The 12,444-nt window shown below is 33.3% G+C and overlaps 1 protein-coding gene across 2 annotated transcripts in view; it reads right to left on the bottom strand.

Moving 5' to 3' along the window:
* The window catches only part of LOC124365805, an 82,474-nt gene that overhangs the window by 23,371 nt on the left and 46,659 nt on the right, over positions 1-12,444 (bottom strand). For both annotated transcript variants that reach the window (XM_046821829.1, XM_046821830.1), the window contains exon 2: positions 11,175-11,227. The gene's annotated coding sequence lies outside the window, so the exon portion shown is untranslated. The remainder of the gene's footprint in view (positions 1-11,174; positions 11,228-12,444) is intronic.

Here is a 12,444-nt window from a genome sequence, read left to right as displayed (position 1 = left end):
ATGAGGAAAATTGCTACAGGCCGTTTTTGTATACAAGATCTACTGAATTATGTAAGGTAATAACAACGAACGAGATTTCACAGAAGGGGATCGAGAATTTGAAGAGACAGTTTATGCACTTCATATGAATTTCACGGATTGTTGATTGTACACTTTTTTTATAAATCATAAAATCTCATATGGAGAAAAAAATAGTTTGTATAAATACCATTTAAAAAATACAAAACTATAAAACTGCTTATGTAGGCATACAATTTCAAACAGGCACCACCACACGCACAATAAAAACACTTTTAGATCAGTAAATATTAGAATTTAAGTTTTTTTAAACTTAATTACAAATAGTTTATAGCTAAAAATACTACGTTTACATTATTCTCTTACAATATATGCACCGATAATGGAAATTGTTAACCTTAATACAATTTTTACAGAAAACATTTTTAATTTCAAACAATTGCGTTGTCATAAGAGTGTTGTCACTGGGGGATGATGATTGTACAACAGTGATGGTGGGAGGGGGAGGTGGAAGCTGTACCGTCATATATCACGGGCAGATTACATTGCTCCAACATGGTGTATTGCAACGATGTGTGTACAGTGGTGTGTATCTTTGTTTGAAACTTTTAGAACATATACTCAGTGTGTAAAACATTGTCAGCAATAAATCTGTGTATTTCTTAACGAATCATGGTTTCAAGGATGTTGCACAAGACAAACAGTTTTAAACATTGTCGATTATTTAATTAACGTTTGTTACGATGAAATTTTTATCAATATTAAAATTATGAATCTAACAGTTTTCAAAACCCTTAAATCAGCCAGAGCCGCGTCAACTTTTACAGGTTTTCTGACTACTCGTAAAGGAGGTGGCCACAAGAATTGTAGAAATATTCAACCTACAAAAAATACAAGATAATAAATCATTACCATTATTTAAACTATTTAATTTTTGTTGTCCTTCTTCAAAAGCTTATGTGAACGAAATCTTTGTAAAACACCGAATCCACAGGAATACGTCTGTAAAATTTTATATAGTAAAAATCATTAATTCATACTTTTAATGTCGCTTTATTTGTACAATTTTCAGATTGATGTGTCGTACTTATTGTTTAGAACATGAATCAATTGCGAACAATTCCAAGTTGGTATATACAAAACCAAAATAGCCCCATGGAATCTTCCCATAAAAATACCACAATAATCGTGTATACATGGTTTCAAACACTTTTGTTCGAACTTTTGTTAGAAACATTTTCTGCAAGGTTTGTTCCTAAAGAAATACCCAAGTATTGCGAGACTCAACCCACCCTTTATTTTAAAGCTAATACTACTCAAGCAAGAATGAATGTGTATAGTTAGGGACTTATATAAAACGGACTTTTGCAGTGTTGGCATTGTTTTATTGCCGTAATGCAATAAAAGAATTATTATTAATAATATTCAAATCTAAGTCGCTAACGAAATGTAACTTTCCTCCAACTGAGGGATGGTTTTAGTTAGACGACATTCCACACAGCCATCAACCCTGAGTGACAATACAGTTTGTCAAAGTCTAATTCTCCCTAGGCGCCTGGATGTCTTTGTCACATACTGTAAACGTGCACGTCATGTATATGCAGCGCAATAATTAATATGGAAGCGAGATGCTCGTACGACATGTGGAGAGAGTGGGATGCTTCGTCTTATTAAGTGCATATATCACACTCTCTCTTCTACCCACTTTCTCAAATTGGTTCCTAAATCCAATTCTCAAGAAAATACTTACAGGATAGCTTACAATTTACACTTACTGGCTGAGTAACAGTGAAGCCTATCAATTGAGGAGCTGGAAACTTTACATATCTGTCTGTTTGCCTGTCCACACGGTATCTCGAGAACGAATCGACCTAAAGCTAACTTTATATATAGTTAACTTGGAGTTTAATGATGATGCATGTCACTTCATGGGATTTTACTCAGCGCGATTGATCATTTTTATATTGGTCTTATGGTTAACTATCATTGCAAAAATTCTTAGAATAAATAAACATAAAATTATGAACTGAGTACAACCATATGACATTCTATCGAGTGAAATTACAACATATGTAGCGTAAGTATTACAAATTTGCGTTCATCGAGAAATTTTTCATCTGTTTACTTTAAAATTTGCACGAAATTTAATTTCAACTTATAAAAGGATGAGTGATGATGGTGCATGCGATTTGGGTAACCGTTTTCGAAAGTTATCACTCAATAGGGTGGCGAAATTTCTCTTTCATCTGCTGGGGGAATTAAAAAATATATTTTCTGAATTATTGTCTGTCAAAACACATGCAAAGAATAAAATAAGGTATAGACTTCAAATTTAGCAAGCATTTACGTTATTTACGTTTTTAAACGGAACTTATGGATTAGAGCAGACAATTAACACGAGACAGTCTACGTTCACTAGAAGTATAGGATAATTAAGGGATAGCCTTCAGTCCTTTCCACTTTAAAACTTGCATGCAAGTTATATGCAAGTGGGAAGCTCAACGTTACATCAAGAGGTATTTACGTAATGGAAAACAAATTGCAGGATCGCGTGAGCACTGTCATGCTTATGCCTGTGTTGACATGTCAATGAACCCATTCTGGTGACATTACTATTGTTTTTATCGATAAAACACATTGCTAATGGCATGTAAACATTTAACTTGTGGTTTACGCATAATTGGAGTAAAATAGTTAGTTTTCAACCAAAAACCTAGGTTAGAAACTTTTTTGTATCTAAATAGCTATTAAGTAAACCCTCATATTAACTTAATAGCTACTTCACCGATCAAAGTAAACTGACATGTCTAGACAAAACTTTACTAAATTTGAGAAACAAGTTGTTTAGATGACTGAGTAAATCATCTTAAAAGTTCAAACATTATATAAATAATATTATGTTGACGTATAGTATTTTTTCCGCACTCAAATTAATAAATGATCAATACGAAAGCAAGTACTTATCATTCATCATAACCTTCCACTATTGCCTACAGACGGACAGATTCCTCTTTCACATTAATATAATAAAATTAAAAGAAGACCAAGAGGAATCTATGCACCAATTACCAAGTCCCTTCAATCTTTCTATCAAGAGGTATCAGAAAAACGTGCAATCACAAACTAACTGTTAGCCCTTTGACCCTTTTTACCTCAAAATCCATTGTGTTTTTTCTTGGATCAAGATGAACCTATTACCAATGTTCAAGTCCCTAGATCCTTTCTATCAGTGGTTATCAGAAAGAAGGCCAGATGCAAACTAATTGAATAATTTTTTACCTCTATATCCATTTTGTCCTCTCTTGGACTAAGATGAACCTATTACCAATTGTAAAGTACCTAGAATTTATGCATAAGTTTTCAAAAAGTGAATATTACATACTGATTCAAACTAGTATAAAAATTCAGCTCTTCCTAAAAACATCTTTTGAAAAAAAGATAATATAGAGATATCGTATCAAATGAATCATTAAAAGAAACGTAAAAAAGTCGTTACATGAGGGAAATTAACATAACTGTACGTTTTGCAATGCAATAATATTTAACTCAATATTGTGTAAACATCAAACTTAAATTGCGTAGAGAACTGCCAAACTGCATTAGAACATTTGGAAAACAATAGGTTATCAACTAATTCAATTGCATCATAAACAATGACAATGTTTTAACGAACCTGGCCTCCTATTGTTTCATGGCCATCATCAACACAAATGGCTGAACCGACAATAGCATACTTGTCACTGTACGTGGCGATATGGCCAGAGTGTATTGTGTTGTATTGACCTCCCCTCCCCCTCACCGTCCTCCCAAACACTACATCGTGATTATCATTATCACGAAAGATGTAGGCTATGAGGCAGCAATAGGAAGTTATGGTGATTGCGTTGTCGTGGATTGCCACCAGTATCCACTAATTGACTGGCACGCCATATTGTGTTATATATTGTATCTTACTACACATATTTTGCGGTACATTTTTGTACATTTATAGTCATGACCAATTATTTACAACTGCACTCAATGTCTTTTGCTGTGAAAAGCATTCCATTATATTTATAAATTTAAATCCAACAGGATGTCATCGAAATAACAAGCTTAACCTCGAAACTTACTGAAGCCCGTTACGCAAGAAATGGTATCATGAACTATCTTCCTTGAGTTTTCATTTACTCTTTAGCCTAAAGAATATTTAGTCTTTGGCTGAGCGTAAGCGAAGTTTATCACTGACGGGATTGGAAAACCACTATGTTTGTCTGCGTGTCTGTCTGCGTGATACACGAATTGAGTTATAGATTTGGAATTTTTCATGAAGCTTCATTTCTACATATGTGACATTACGCTAGATGATGATGACGCCTTTCTCTCCATGGTATTAGTGGAGCGTTAGCGAAGCCTAATTGTTTTCAGGATTATATTGAAAAGAAATCGAGTTATAGATTTGAAATTCTGCAGATATTTCTATTACTCAAAGAACTGGAAAATTTCCACTTCAATTCATTGATCCGCTTCACTGATGTCTTTCGTATGGTATTTCGATAACAAATTGAACAGTGTATGAACCATTTTTAAGTAGAAAACTGTACGATGATAGTGAATGTCACTCCATCGCGTTGGGCTGAGCGTTAGCAAAAGCTAAACATTCGTTGCGTATCGAGTACGATAACTACTTTATTAGGCATGAACTTCAACAGCACGGAGTCTTGCAAGCACCTCCTACTTTACAGTGATAGAAGTTTAATTCATCTTAATTTATTCATTCTTTATTTATAAAGATCGATATTTTCCTTGTTTTAACGCATTAAATTACAGCATTCAAATCCAATATTTCAGTAATTAGCTTTAAAGTAAACCACAAGCTCAGTCCAATACAATAACTCTTTATCAGTACCCAAATTTATAAAGTAAGAGTATTTATTTTAGATTCAATACTCATAAAGCATTTATCTTCATTAAGAAGGTGGCAAGATGAGTTAAATGTAGGATATTTGCAAAATAATCTCGTGCGGCACAAGATAAAATTATATTTAACTTGTGTAATTCTTTGTGTTATTGACCACAAACACAATAATTACACACACACACACACACACACACACACACACACACACACACACACACACACACACACACACACACACACACACACACACACACACACCATATTACTAACAGTTAACAGTAGCTTCGCACGCGTATTTCGTAGGTTTTGCACCTATATGAGCACTTTTGGTTCGAGTATTTATGCTTCCGACGCCAATGTTGAGTTTGCCTTCTTCTCACGATCAAGAAAATATGTTAAAAAGTTTGTATTCGTGTACGTTGTAATTTACTTTGATATTAGTATGCGTTATTCGATAGATGATTTTATCTCTTTCGTATGTACGAGTATGATCAAGTATATATATATATACATATATATGTTTCATATATATGTATATATATATATACATATATATGTTTCATATATATGTATATATATATATATATATATATGAAACATACATACACAGCTTTGATAAACCTATTTTTGTGGAAAGGCAACAAATTTAGGTTTCACAACAGGCTTTAAATATAAATAAATAGTTGGACAACATTTTCTCTTATATTTGCACTGCTAGCAATTTTCCGCTCATTTGCACGCAATTAAGTAAGCGTTGCACGTGTATGATCATTGCTGATTTCAGTGAAATTTATTTCCGACGCCAATATTGAGTTTGCCTTGTTTCCACAATTAAGTAAATACATCAACAAGTTTATATTTATTGACATTGTGATGTATTTTATTATTAGTTTGTTCCATACTTAATTTTACCTTCTTTCAAGAACAGATCAGAGAAGCCTACTTCTGCTAAAGTTAACAGAAGGGTTTTATATCAGTTTTACATTTATTGCAAAGTTTAGGTAGTGACATTGTCTTTTAGATCTAATATGTAATACTTCATACAAATTTACAGTTAAAAGTATATGAAAAATGATACTACATGTTTGTTTCTTTATAAAGTGAAATATATTGTAAAGGTTTTGGAAAATGAATAGCTAGAATTGGTACATTAGTTCTGAAGCACAGTCCAGCGAACTTTCATCAGGCATAATTCAATAGGACTGCTTCAAAGGCAGTCTTCGTTGTCAAATTCTGACCATCTTATGTTATAGGGCATTTTCAAGGTAGATGAGTACTTACATAATCTCTGAAGTATAAAAATGCGTTAAATATAATTTTTATTCTTTAGGGAATTTACTAACTATAAATGTAAACCAATTGAAAAAAAAAACAATGTTTACACAGAATAGTTTATTATATTTGACCTGATCTTTAAATTAATATTTCACTTAAGAGACTAAGATGGGATATTTCGCTATTTTAAAGACCAGTGAGTCGTATATGAGAGGTTTTAGAATTAAGAATGGGCCTATATTTATCCAAGATACTGTAAGGAATGTCCATTAAAAATCTTTGTGCAATCGGTTGAAAAGTTTACGCATAAGATCATAACAAACAAACAAAGGCACTTTTGCATTTATAATTCATCATTATTAGGATAAAGGTAAACAGATGTTGCAGCTAATTTGTTAAACTTTAACTGAATGTCAGCAACTGTTTATTGCCAGTTTGATTATGAAACATAACTTTTAAAAACTATGTTAATCACTAATTAATTTACTAAAATAATTAGCCGAATTGGTTTAGTCGTTCTCAAGATTAGCACTTAGAAACACATTTTGTGACTCATTTATAAGATTACGGGTTCTCATCTTTCGGTAATAAAAAGTACTAAAATATTGCTAAAATATTGCCGATGCACACAAAAGAAGCATTTCCATTCACTAAGCTTGACCAATGTTTGTAACTTTGTTACTTAATTGATCTATTGGTATCCGCCAATAACAACGGAACAATTTAATTCAAATCGGAAATTGAAAGAGGAATGTACAACGGTTGTTTCTAAAATAATTCAATCATTATTATTTAACGACCTCTGTACATTATTCATGGCCCATTTAGAAATGAGTGGTCACAGTCGAATGGCGGTAACGTTAATGACGCAGGAATGATTATAGCGCACGGAAACTGCAATGTTATTATTACGACCTGGAATATTAACTTCTTGTTATTCAGTGCTATAAATGACCATGGGCCTGACTATATTGATCGGTCGGAGAGTCATGAGGTAGGCAATGCTATTGATGAGATAGAATCATTCCTAGTCAAGGCTAAATATTGCCTTAAAAAACTAAAACGTGGTTTAGAGGTGTATCTTAGAAAGTTCATGATGCATTCATTTTTTTTCGCGACATTATTTGGTTGAGCTTTAGGGAAGCCTAACTGTCCACAGGATATCTCGAGAAGAAATAAAGTTATAGATTTGTAATTTCAAAACTTTTATTATTACTCAGAAACATGGAAAAATTCCATTTCTGTTTGTTTATAAGCTTATATGTCTGTCTTCCATAGGAAATTTCAAGAAATAGTGCATGCCTCTCCATCGGGTTTGTCTGAGCATTAGCAATGGCTAACCATCTGCTCGATATCTCAATTGGAAATTGAATTAAAAAACTTAATTTTATTTGGCACTATTTGGCTTCGCCCGCAGTTTCTATGCAAATTTCCGTTCCGTGTATTTGTTGGAATATCTTTTATGATTTCAGTAACACAACATATTTTGGATCAATGAGAGGAACTCAAAGATCGAAGCCCATAGCTTTCTTAGTGAAAGAACTTGTGATGTAATACGATATGGTCCTATGAGATTTTTAAAAGGGAATTAGTTATATATCATACATCAGGTACTCATTTTTTAGTCTCCATGATTGAGAGGGCCGAAGGCTAAGAAGAATTGCGAGTAATTTTTGTTTCAGGTTTTCTAGTTCTAATTATTTATATTTCCAACGCAAAATTGGAGTTTCCAATTTTTCCCTGAGACATATACAATAATGTAATGAGGTTGGATTCAAAACAGTTACATTTTCTAAATTGTATTAATATAGACATTGCTATTGGAAAATTAAAATGTAAAACCAACATCAATAACACCAACACATTTCAAAACTTAAATGTTGGCAGTTGAAATCCATATGTAAAAATGATACATGATACAGTAAATTACATGTTTTTGCTTCTCAATTCATGTTCGTTATATATCATACAATTTCCTCGGTCCAGTCTTGAAATTGTCAGTATTTCTATACCTCATAAGTGAGAAATGGATGCGATTTTCCTGTCATAGACATTTTATTGTCTCGTGTATTGATTTTCCCCCTTGCTATAAATGACGGACTCACTGCGCTCATTTTGTTTCCACGGAGCGAACGGTTTGCCGCATGAAACCAGTCCCTCTGTTTTTTAGTCCTTTAGTTACTGCGAATATGCTGTCCCACAATGCCTAAGGAAACCAAATTTAAAACTCTACGTATTCAAACTCATAATTTAGTTCCATACGTTAATAAATAAATAAACTTGCATGCCTTGTTGCCACGATGTTGAAGTGAGTGGTGTTATTTATTTATTATAACAAATTTAAAATAGTTAAATTGATGGAACATATGATCGTGCTGTCATGATTACAGTTGATTACATTTAAAAGGCTAACATTTATCAAGACTAAGATGGGACTTTTAGCTGCTTTAGATACCAGTGGGGCGTAGCCCGGAGGAATTTTTTCTATATGAAAATAGACCTATATTCATGCCAGGGAACCTAAGAATGTCCATGTAAAGTTTTAGTACAATTGGTTGCATATTTTATGTGTGAAAAGCAAAACAAACTAAAAAAAGGCACGTTCGCATTTGTAATATTATTAGGATGACGCTGTATTGAAACGTGGTCCTGCTTACTTCTCCCTATCTTTTAGAGATCCATCTTAACGTCTTAATTCTTTCATTGTAAAGACAAATATCCATGTTTTGTCGTTATGTGTTCAATTACAACCTTCATCATACAACTAACCGATGCTAAAATATCGTTAACTTAAACTACACAAATTCCTCCCGCCTTCAAGTTTCCACCTGTCGTGGACTGAAAAATAAACCACAAGATCAGCGTGAAAGGTTATACCTTTGGTTGTCATATTTATGGCCACGACTATATATACTCTGGCAGCTATTCAGACAATTATCGCTGCCGCTGTGTTGTGTAACTAGTATGATAAAAGTTTGCACCCCCAAAGTTTTTTATTCGTGGCTGAGTTGAACACCCACCTCCGGTATGAGTGTGGTGATATCTTGTTACAGAAATTGACCTGTCTCAGCCAACAAGTCCAAATTCCCGCGAGCTGTGGCCTGTAACCGCAATAATTGTCGTACTTTAATCATTACAATGCCGAGAATTTCTTATACATTTTATTATTAGAATATTGTGCATATAAAATTAGTTCAATTCTCTTCATTTATATTTTAATAAGTAAAAGCAACAGTGAAGCCTTCTGGTGAAGTAATTTTTAGTTTACTAATTTTTTATTGAGTTGGTTTAATGTCTGGGGTTGTTTTAGGCAGACTAGTGGTAATAATACTTCGTTTTCAAGGATTTCGTGGTGATCAAGTTTCGAGGTAGCAACACTTTGTGGTAACATCCCCACTTCGAGGAGCCAAGATTTATTTGCCCAGTTAAAGGGAATTATTTTTGTATGGAAAGTTATCGGGAAAGTTTGTGATATCGGAAAGGAAGTGATCAGGTTTAGGAATATAGGACTATGTTTTCTAAACACTATTGTTGGCATTGCTTTGTCTCCGACAAAAATTTATCTTACATCAAAATGTAAAAATAAATCAATGCTATTAGTCCTTGACGTGAAATATTTATTTATTTACTGTACACACCTTGTACTACGGTATAAATAAATTTAAATTGTGGAGGGAAAACTCCTAGCGCTACCTTTCAGCCACCACGAAAACTAATAGTTCAAGGCCTATAGACCTTATATGGGGCCTTCTTATATGTTTAGTATCATTGCCCCTACACACTGCCACAGCTGGCTAGTAATCCTTACTTCCTTCTCGCTATGAATCATCAACTTGGTAACTTGGCGAGGAGAAATTACTTTTTTACATATTGAAATAGTGTTATAAAAAATGTACATCTTTTAAATAGTTTTGGCAATGGTTATAAAATAACATGTTATATAATGTTATCGTTGAATCATGGTTTTCTTATAGCCTTATTTGCTCCAAAGGAAGCTTTATTATTTCATAAGTACAAAGTTTTTAGAGTTAATTTCTTTATTTTAACTTGAGGATTAAATGTCTATTAAAACACAAACTGATCATTGACTGAGCTTTAGCGAAGCCTAAAGTTTCAGGTACTGGGAAAACCTTAATGTCTGTCTGTCTGTTCACACGACATATACAGAACTAACTGACATATAGAATAGTTCATTCCAATATGGCTAACATCGAGTTCGAGTATGCTTAATGTAACTCCATGGGATTTGGCTGAGCGTCAGTGACTATTTTACAGCGGTCTTATAGGTAACCAAGATGACAACGAGATAATCATAGAATACACACATTTTTCTACAGATTTCATTAAATTCATATGAAATTGTCATATACAAGTGATATTTGGTGGATTAATTGGCTAGACCCTCATTATATTCTATCGGGTCTTTCTGTACCCCATCGTATCATTTTATTTCTGTAGAGATAACATAGAGTTCGAGGATGTTGCCATAGGATTTGGCTGAGTGTTAGCAAAACCTATAACTCAGGATGATATGTATGTCATGCTGTGTATTTTGTTAAGCTTCACTAATATTTTTAGCGAAGTTCTTCTGTCTGTCCCCATTGCCATATGTCTGCTGTATATCTCAAGAACGAATTGAACTATGGACTTGAAATGTTGCATGTAACGTAACTTCTACTTAAGCATTGTCGCACCGTGCTTTGATGACGGACATGTCCTTCGAAGGAATTTAGCTGAGACTTAACGTATCCTAAATATCCGCAGGTGATATTGATAATGATTTCATCTGTAGACTTTAAATTTTACATGTAACTTAATTTCTGCATAATCAAGAATAAGTTTGATGTCTACCTAGATAAGGTTTACCACTCAGTAGGGTAGCAAACTTTCTCTTCTGTTTACTAGGCGGCTATAAAAATTTATATTTTGCTTGATTTTCTGTCCGCAGGATATCTAAAGAATAAAAGCTAGGTCAACTTACCCCTGCACAGAGCATTGCTGGGGATCGTCGTTTTTGAATCGTTTTCAGCGGCTCTGAAACAAAAAATACAATAGTAAATATATATTATAAATAGCACTAATCAGAGTTGTTGTTTATATCACATCTCAAGAATGACACATTTCTAACAGATCTACTCAACCTATAACTATAAGTTTGATACATATTTAAATAAAACTAAATTGAAATACAATTACAGAAATGAATCATCCAGTGAGGTCGCCAGAGGCCAGTTGTGATGTATTTCTGTAACAGATCAGGATGGTATTCAATTCACATGCCGGTTCCATCGTAAAATACTCTAGTCATGAAAAAACGTGTTTTTTTATTTGGCATTATTTTTTGCAACTTCGTTTCTTCCACATAGTTAGAAGCACTGTTGCAGCTTATTATTGTAATCTTATATTTTTACGCAGTAGTGTTCTACATGCAACGTAACGATGGTGGTAAGGGTTTATTCAATGCGAATATTCAGTTAAGCTCCATTTCCCCTTCCACTAAGTTCGGCGCCTGATAATTAACTCAATTGTGCACCCGATGAAGGTGCACTCAATTGTGTACCTGATGAGACAATGAAAATACCTTTTCATCTAGATTACACAGGATGGTTGCTGGGTTACCAGACTGAGCTCTTTTGTAGCCTAGGTGTCTCTGATATCGACACGATACAGAGTTCGTTTTGAACATCTTTTAACCGTCTTTTCTGACAGGCGTGGACTCAAGATTCCAGAAGCCGGTCTGGACCAGTGTCAAATCTCAGTCACTGCGTTAAGCGCTCAAAGTTCGCATTAGGTTCAAGGCAAACAAACAATGCAGTTTGTCCGTACAAATAATCTTCCATTGCTTCCTTTAATCTAAATTTTTGTTTTCTTTAATTTGTTTTTGTTTGATTCACTTAACGATGGCAAAAACCCGAAAAATCCTGTTACCTACAGACACTCCTCATCGCCAAAAACAAACATTAAGCAAAGAATTTAGAAATATATATATTTTTTAAATTGTATATAAAATTATAGTCATTAGTACTAGTACAATAGTAAGCCATTATTAATGCATTGGAAATTATAATACCATTTCGTAAACTAAACTTTGGATTTATTAATTTTTAAAAGATAAGCACACGTTAAGTAACGAATTGTAAAATATTTCTATAAATAATTAATCAAGTACAATATTGTTTATGTATACTTTGTATTGAAATATAAGTTCGTTAGTACGTACTAGTAAGAAATTATTAATTAAATTAAACTCA

The sequence above is a fragment of the Homalodisca vitripennis genome, chromosome 7 (assembly GCF_021130785.1).
Source record: "Homalodisca vitripennis isolate AUS2020 chromosome 7, UT_GWSS_2.1, whole genome shotgun sequence".
Classification (NCBI taxonomy): domain Eukaryota; kingdom Metazoa; phylum Arthropoda; class Insecta; order Hemiptera; family Cicadellidae; genus Homalodisca; species Homalodisca vitripennis.
The sequence above is the reverse complement of the archived record's forward strand: the minus strand, read 5'-3'. Positions and strand labels throughout refer to the sequence as shown.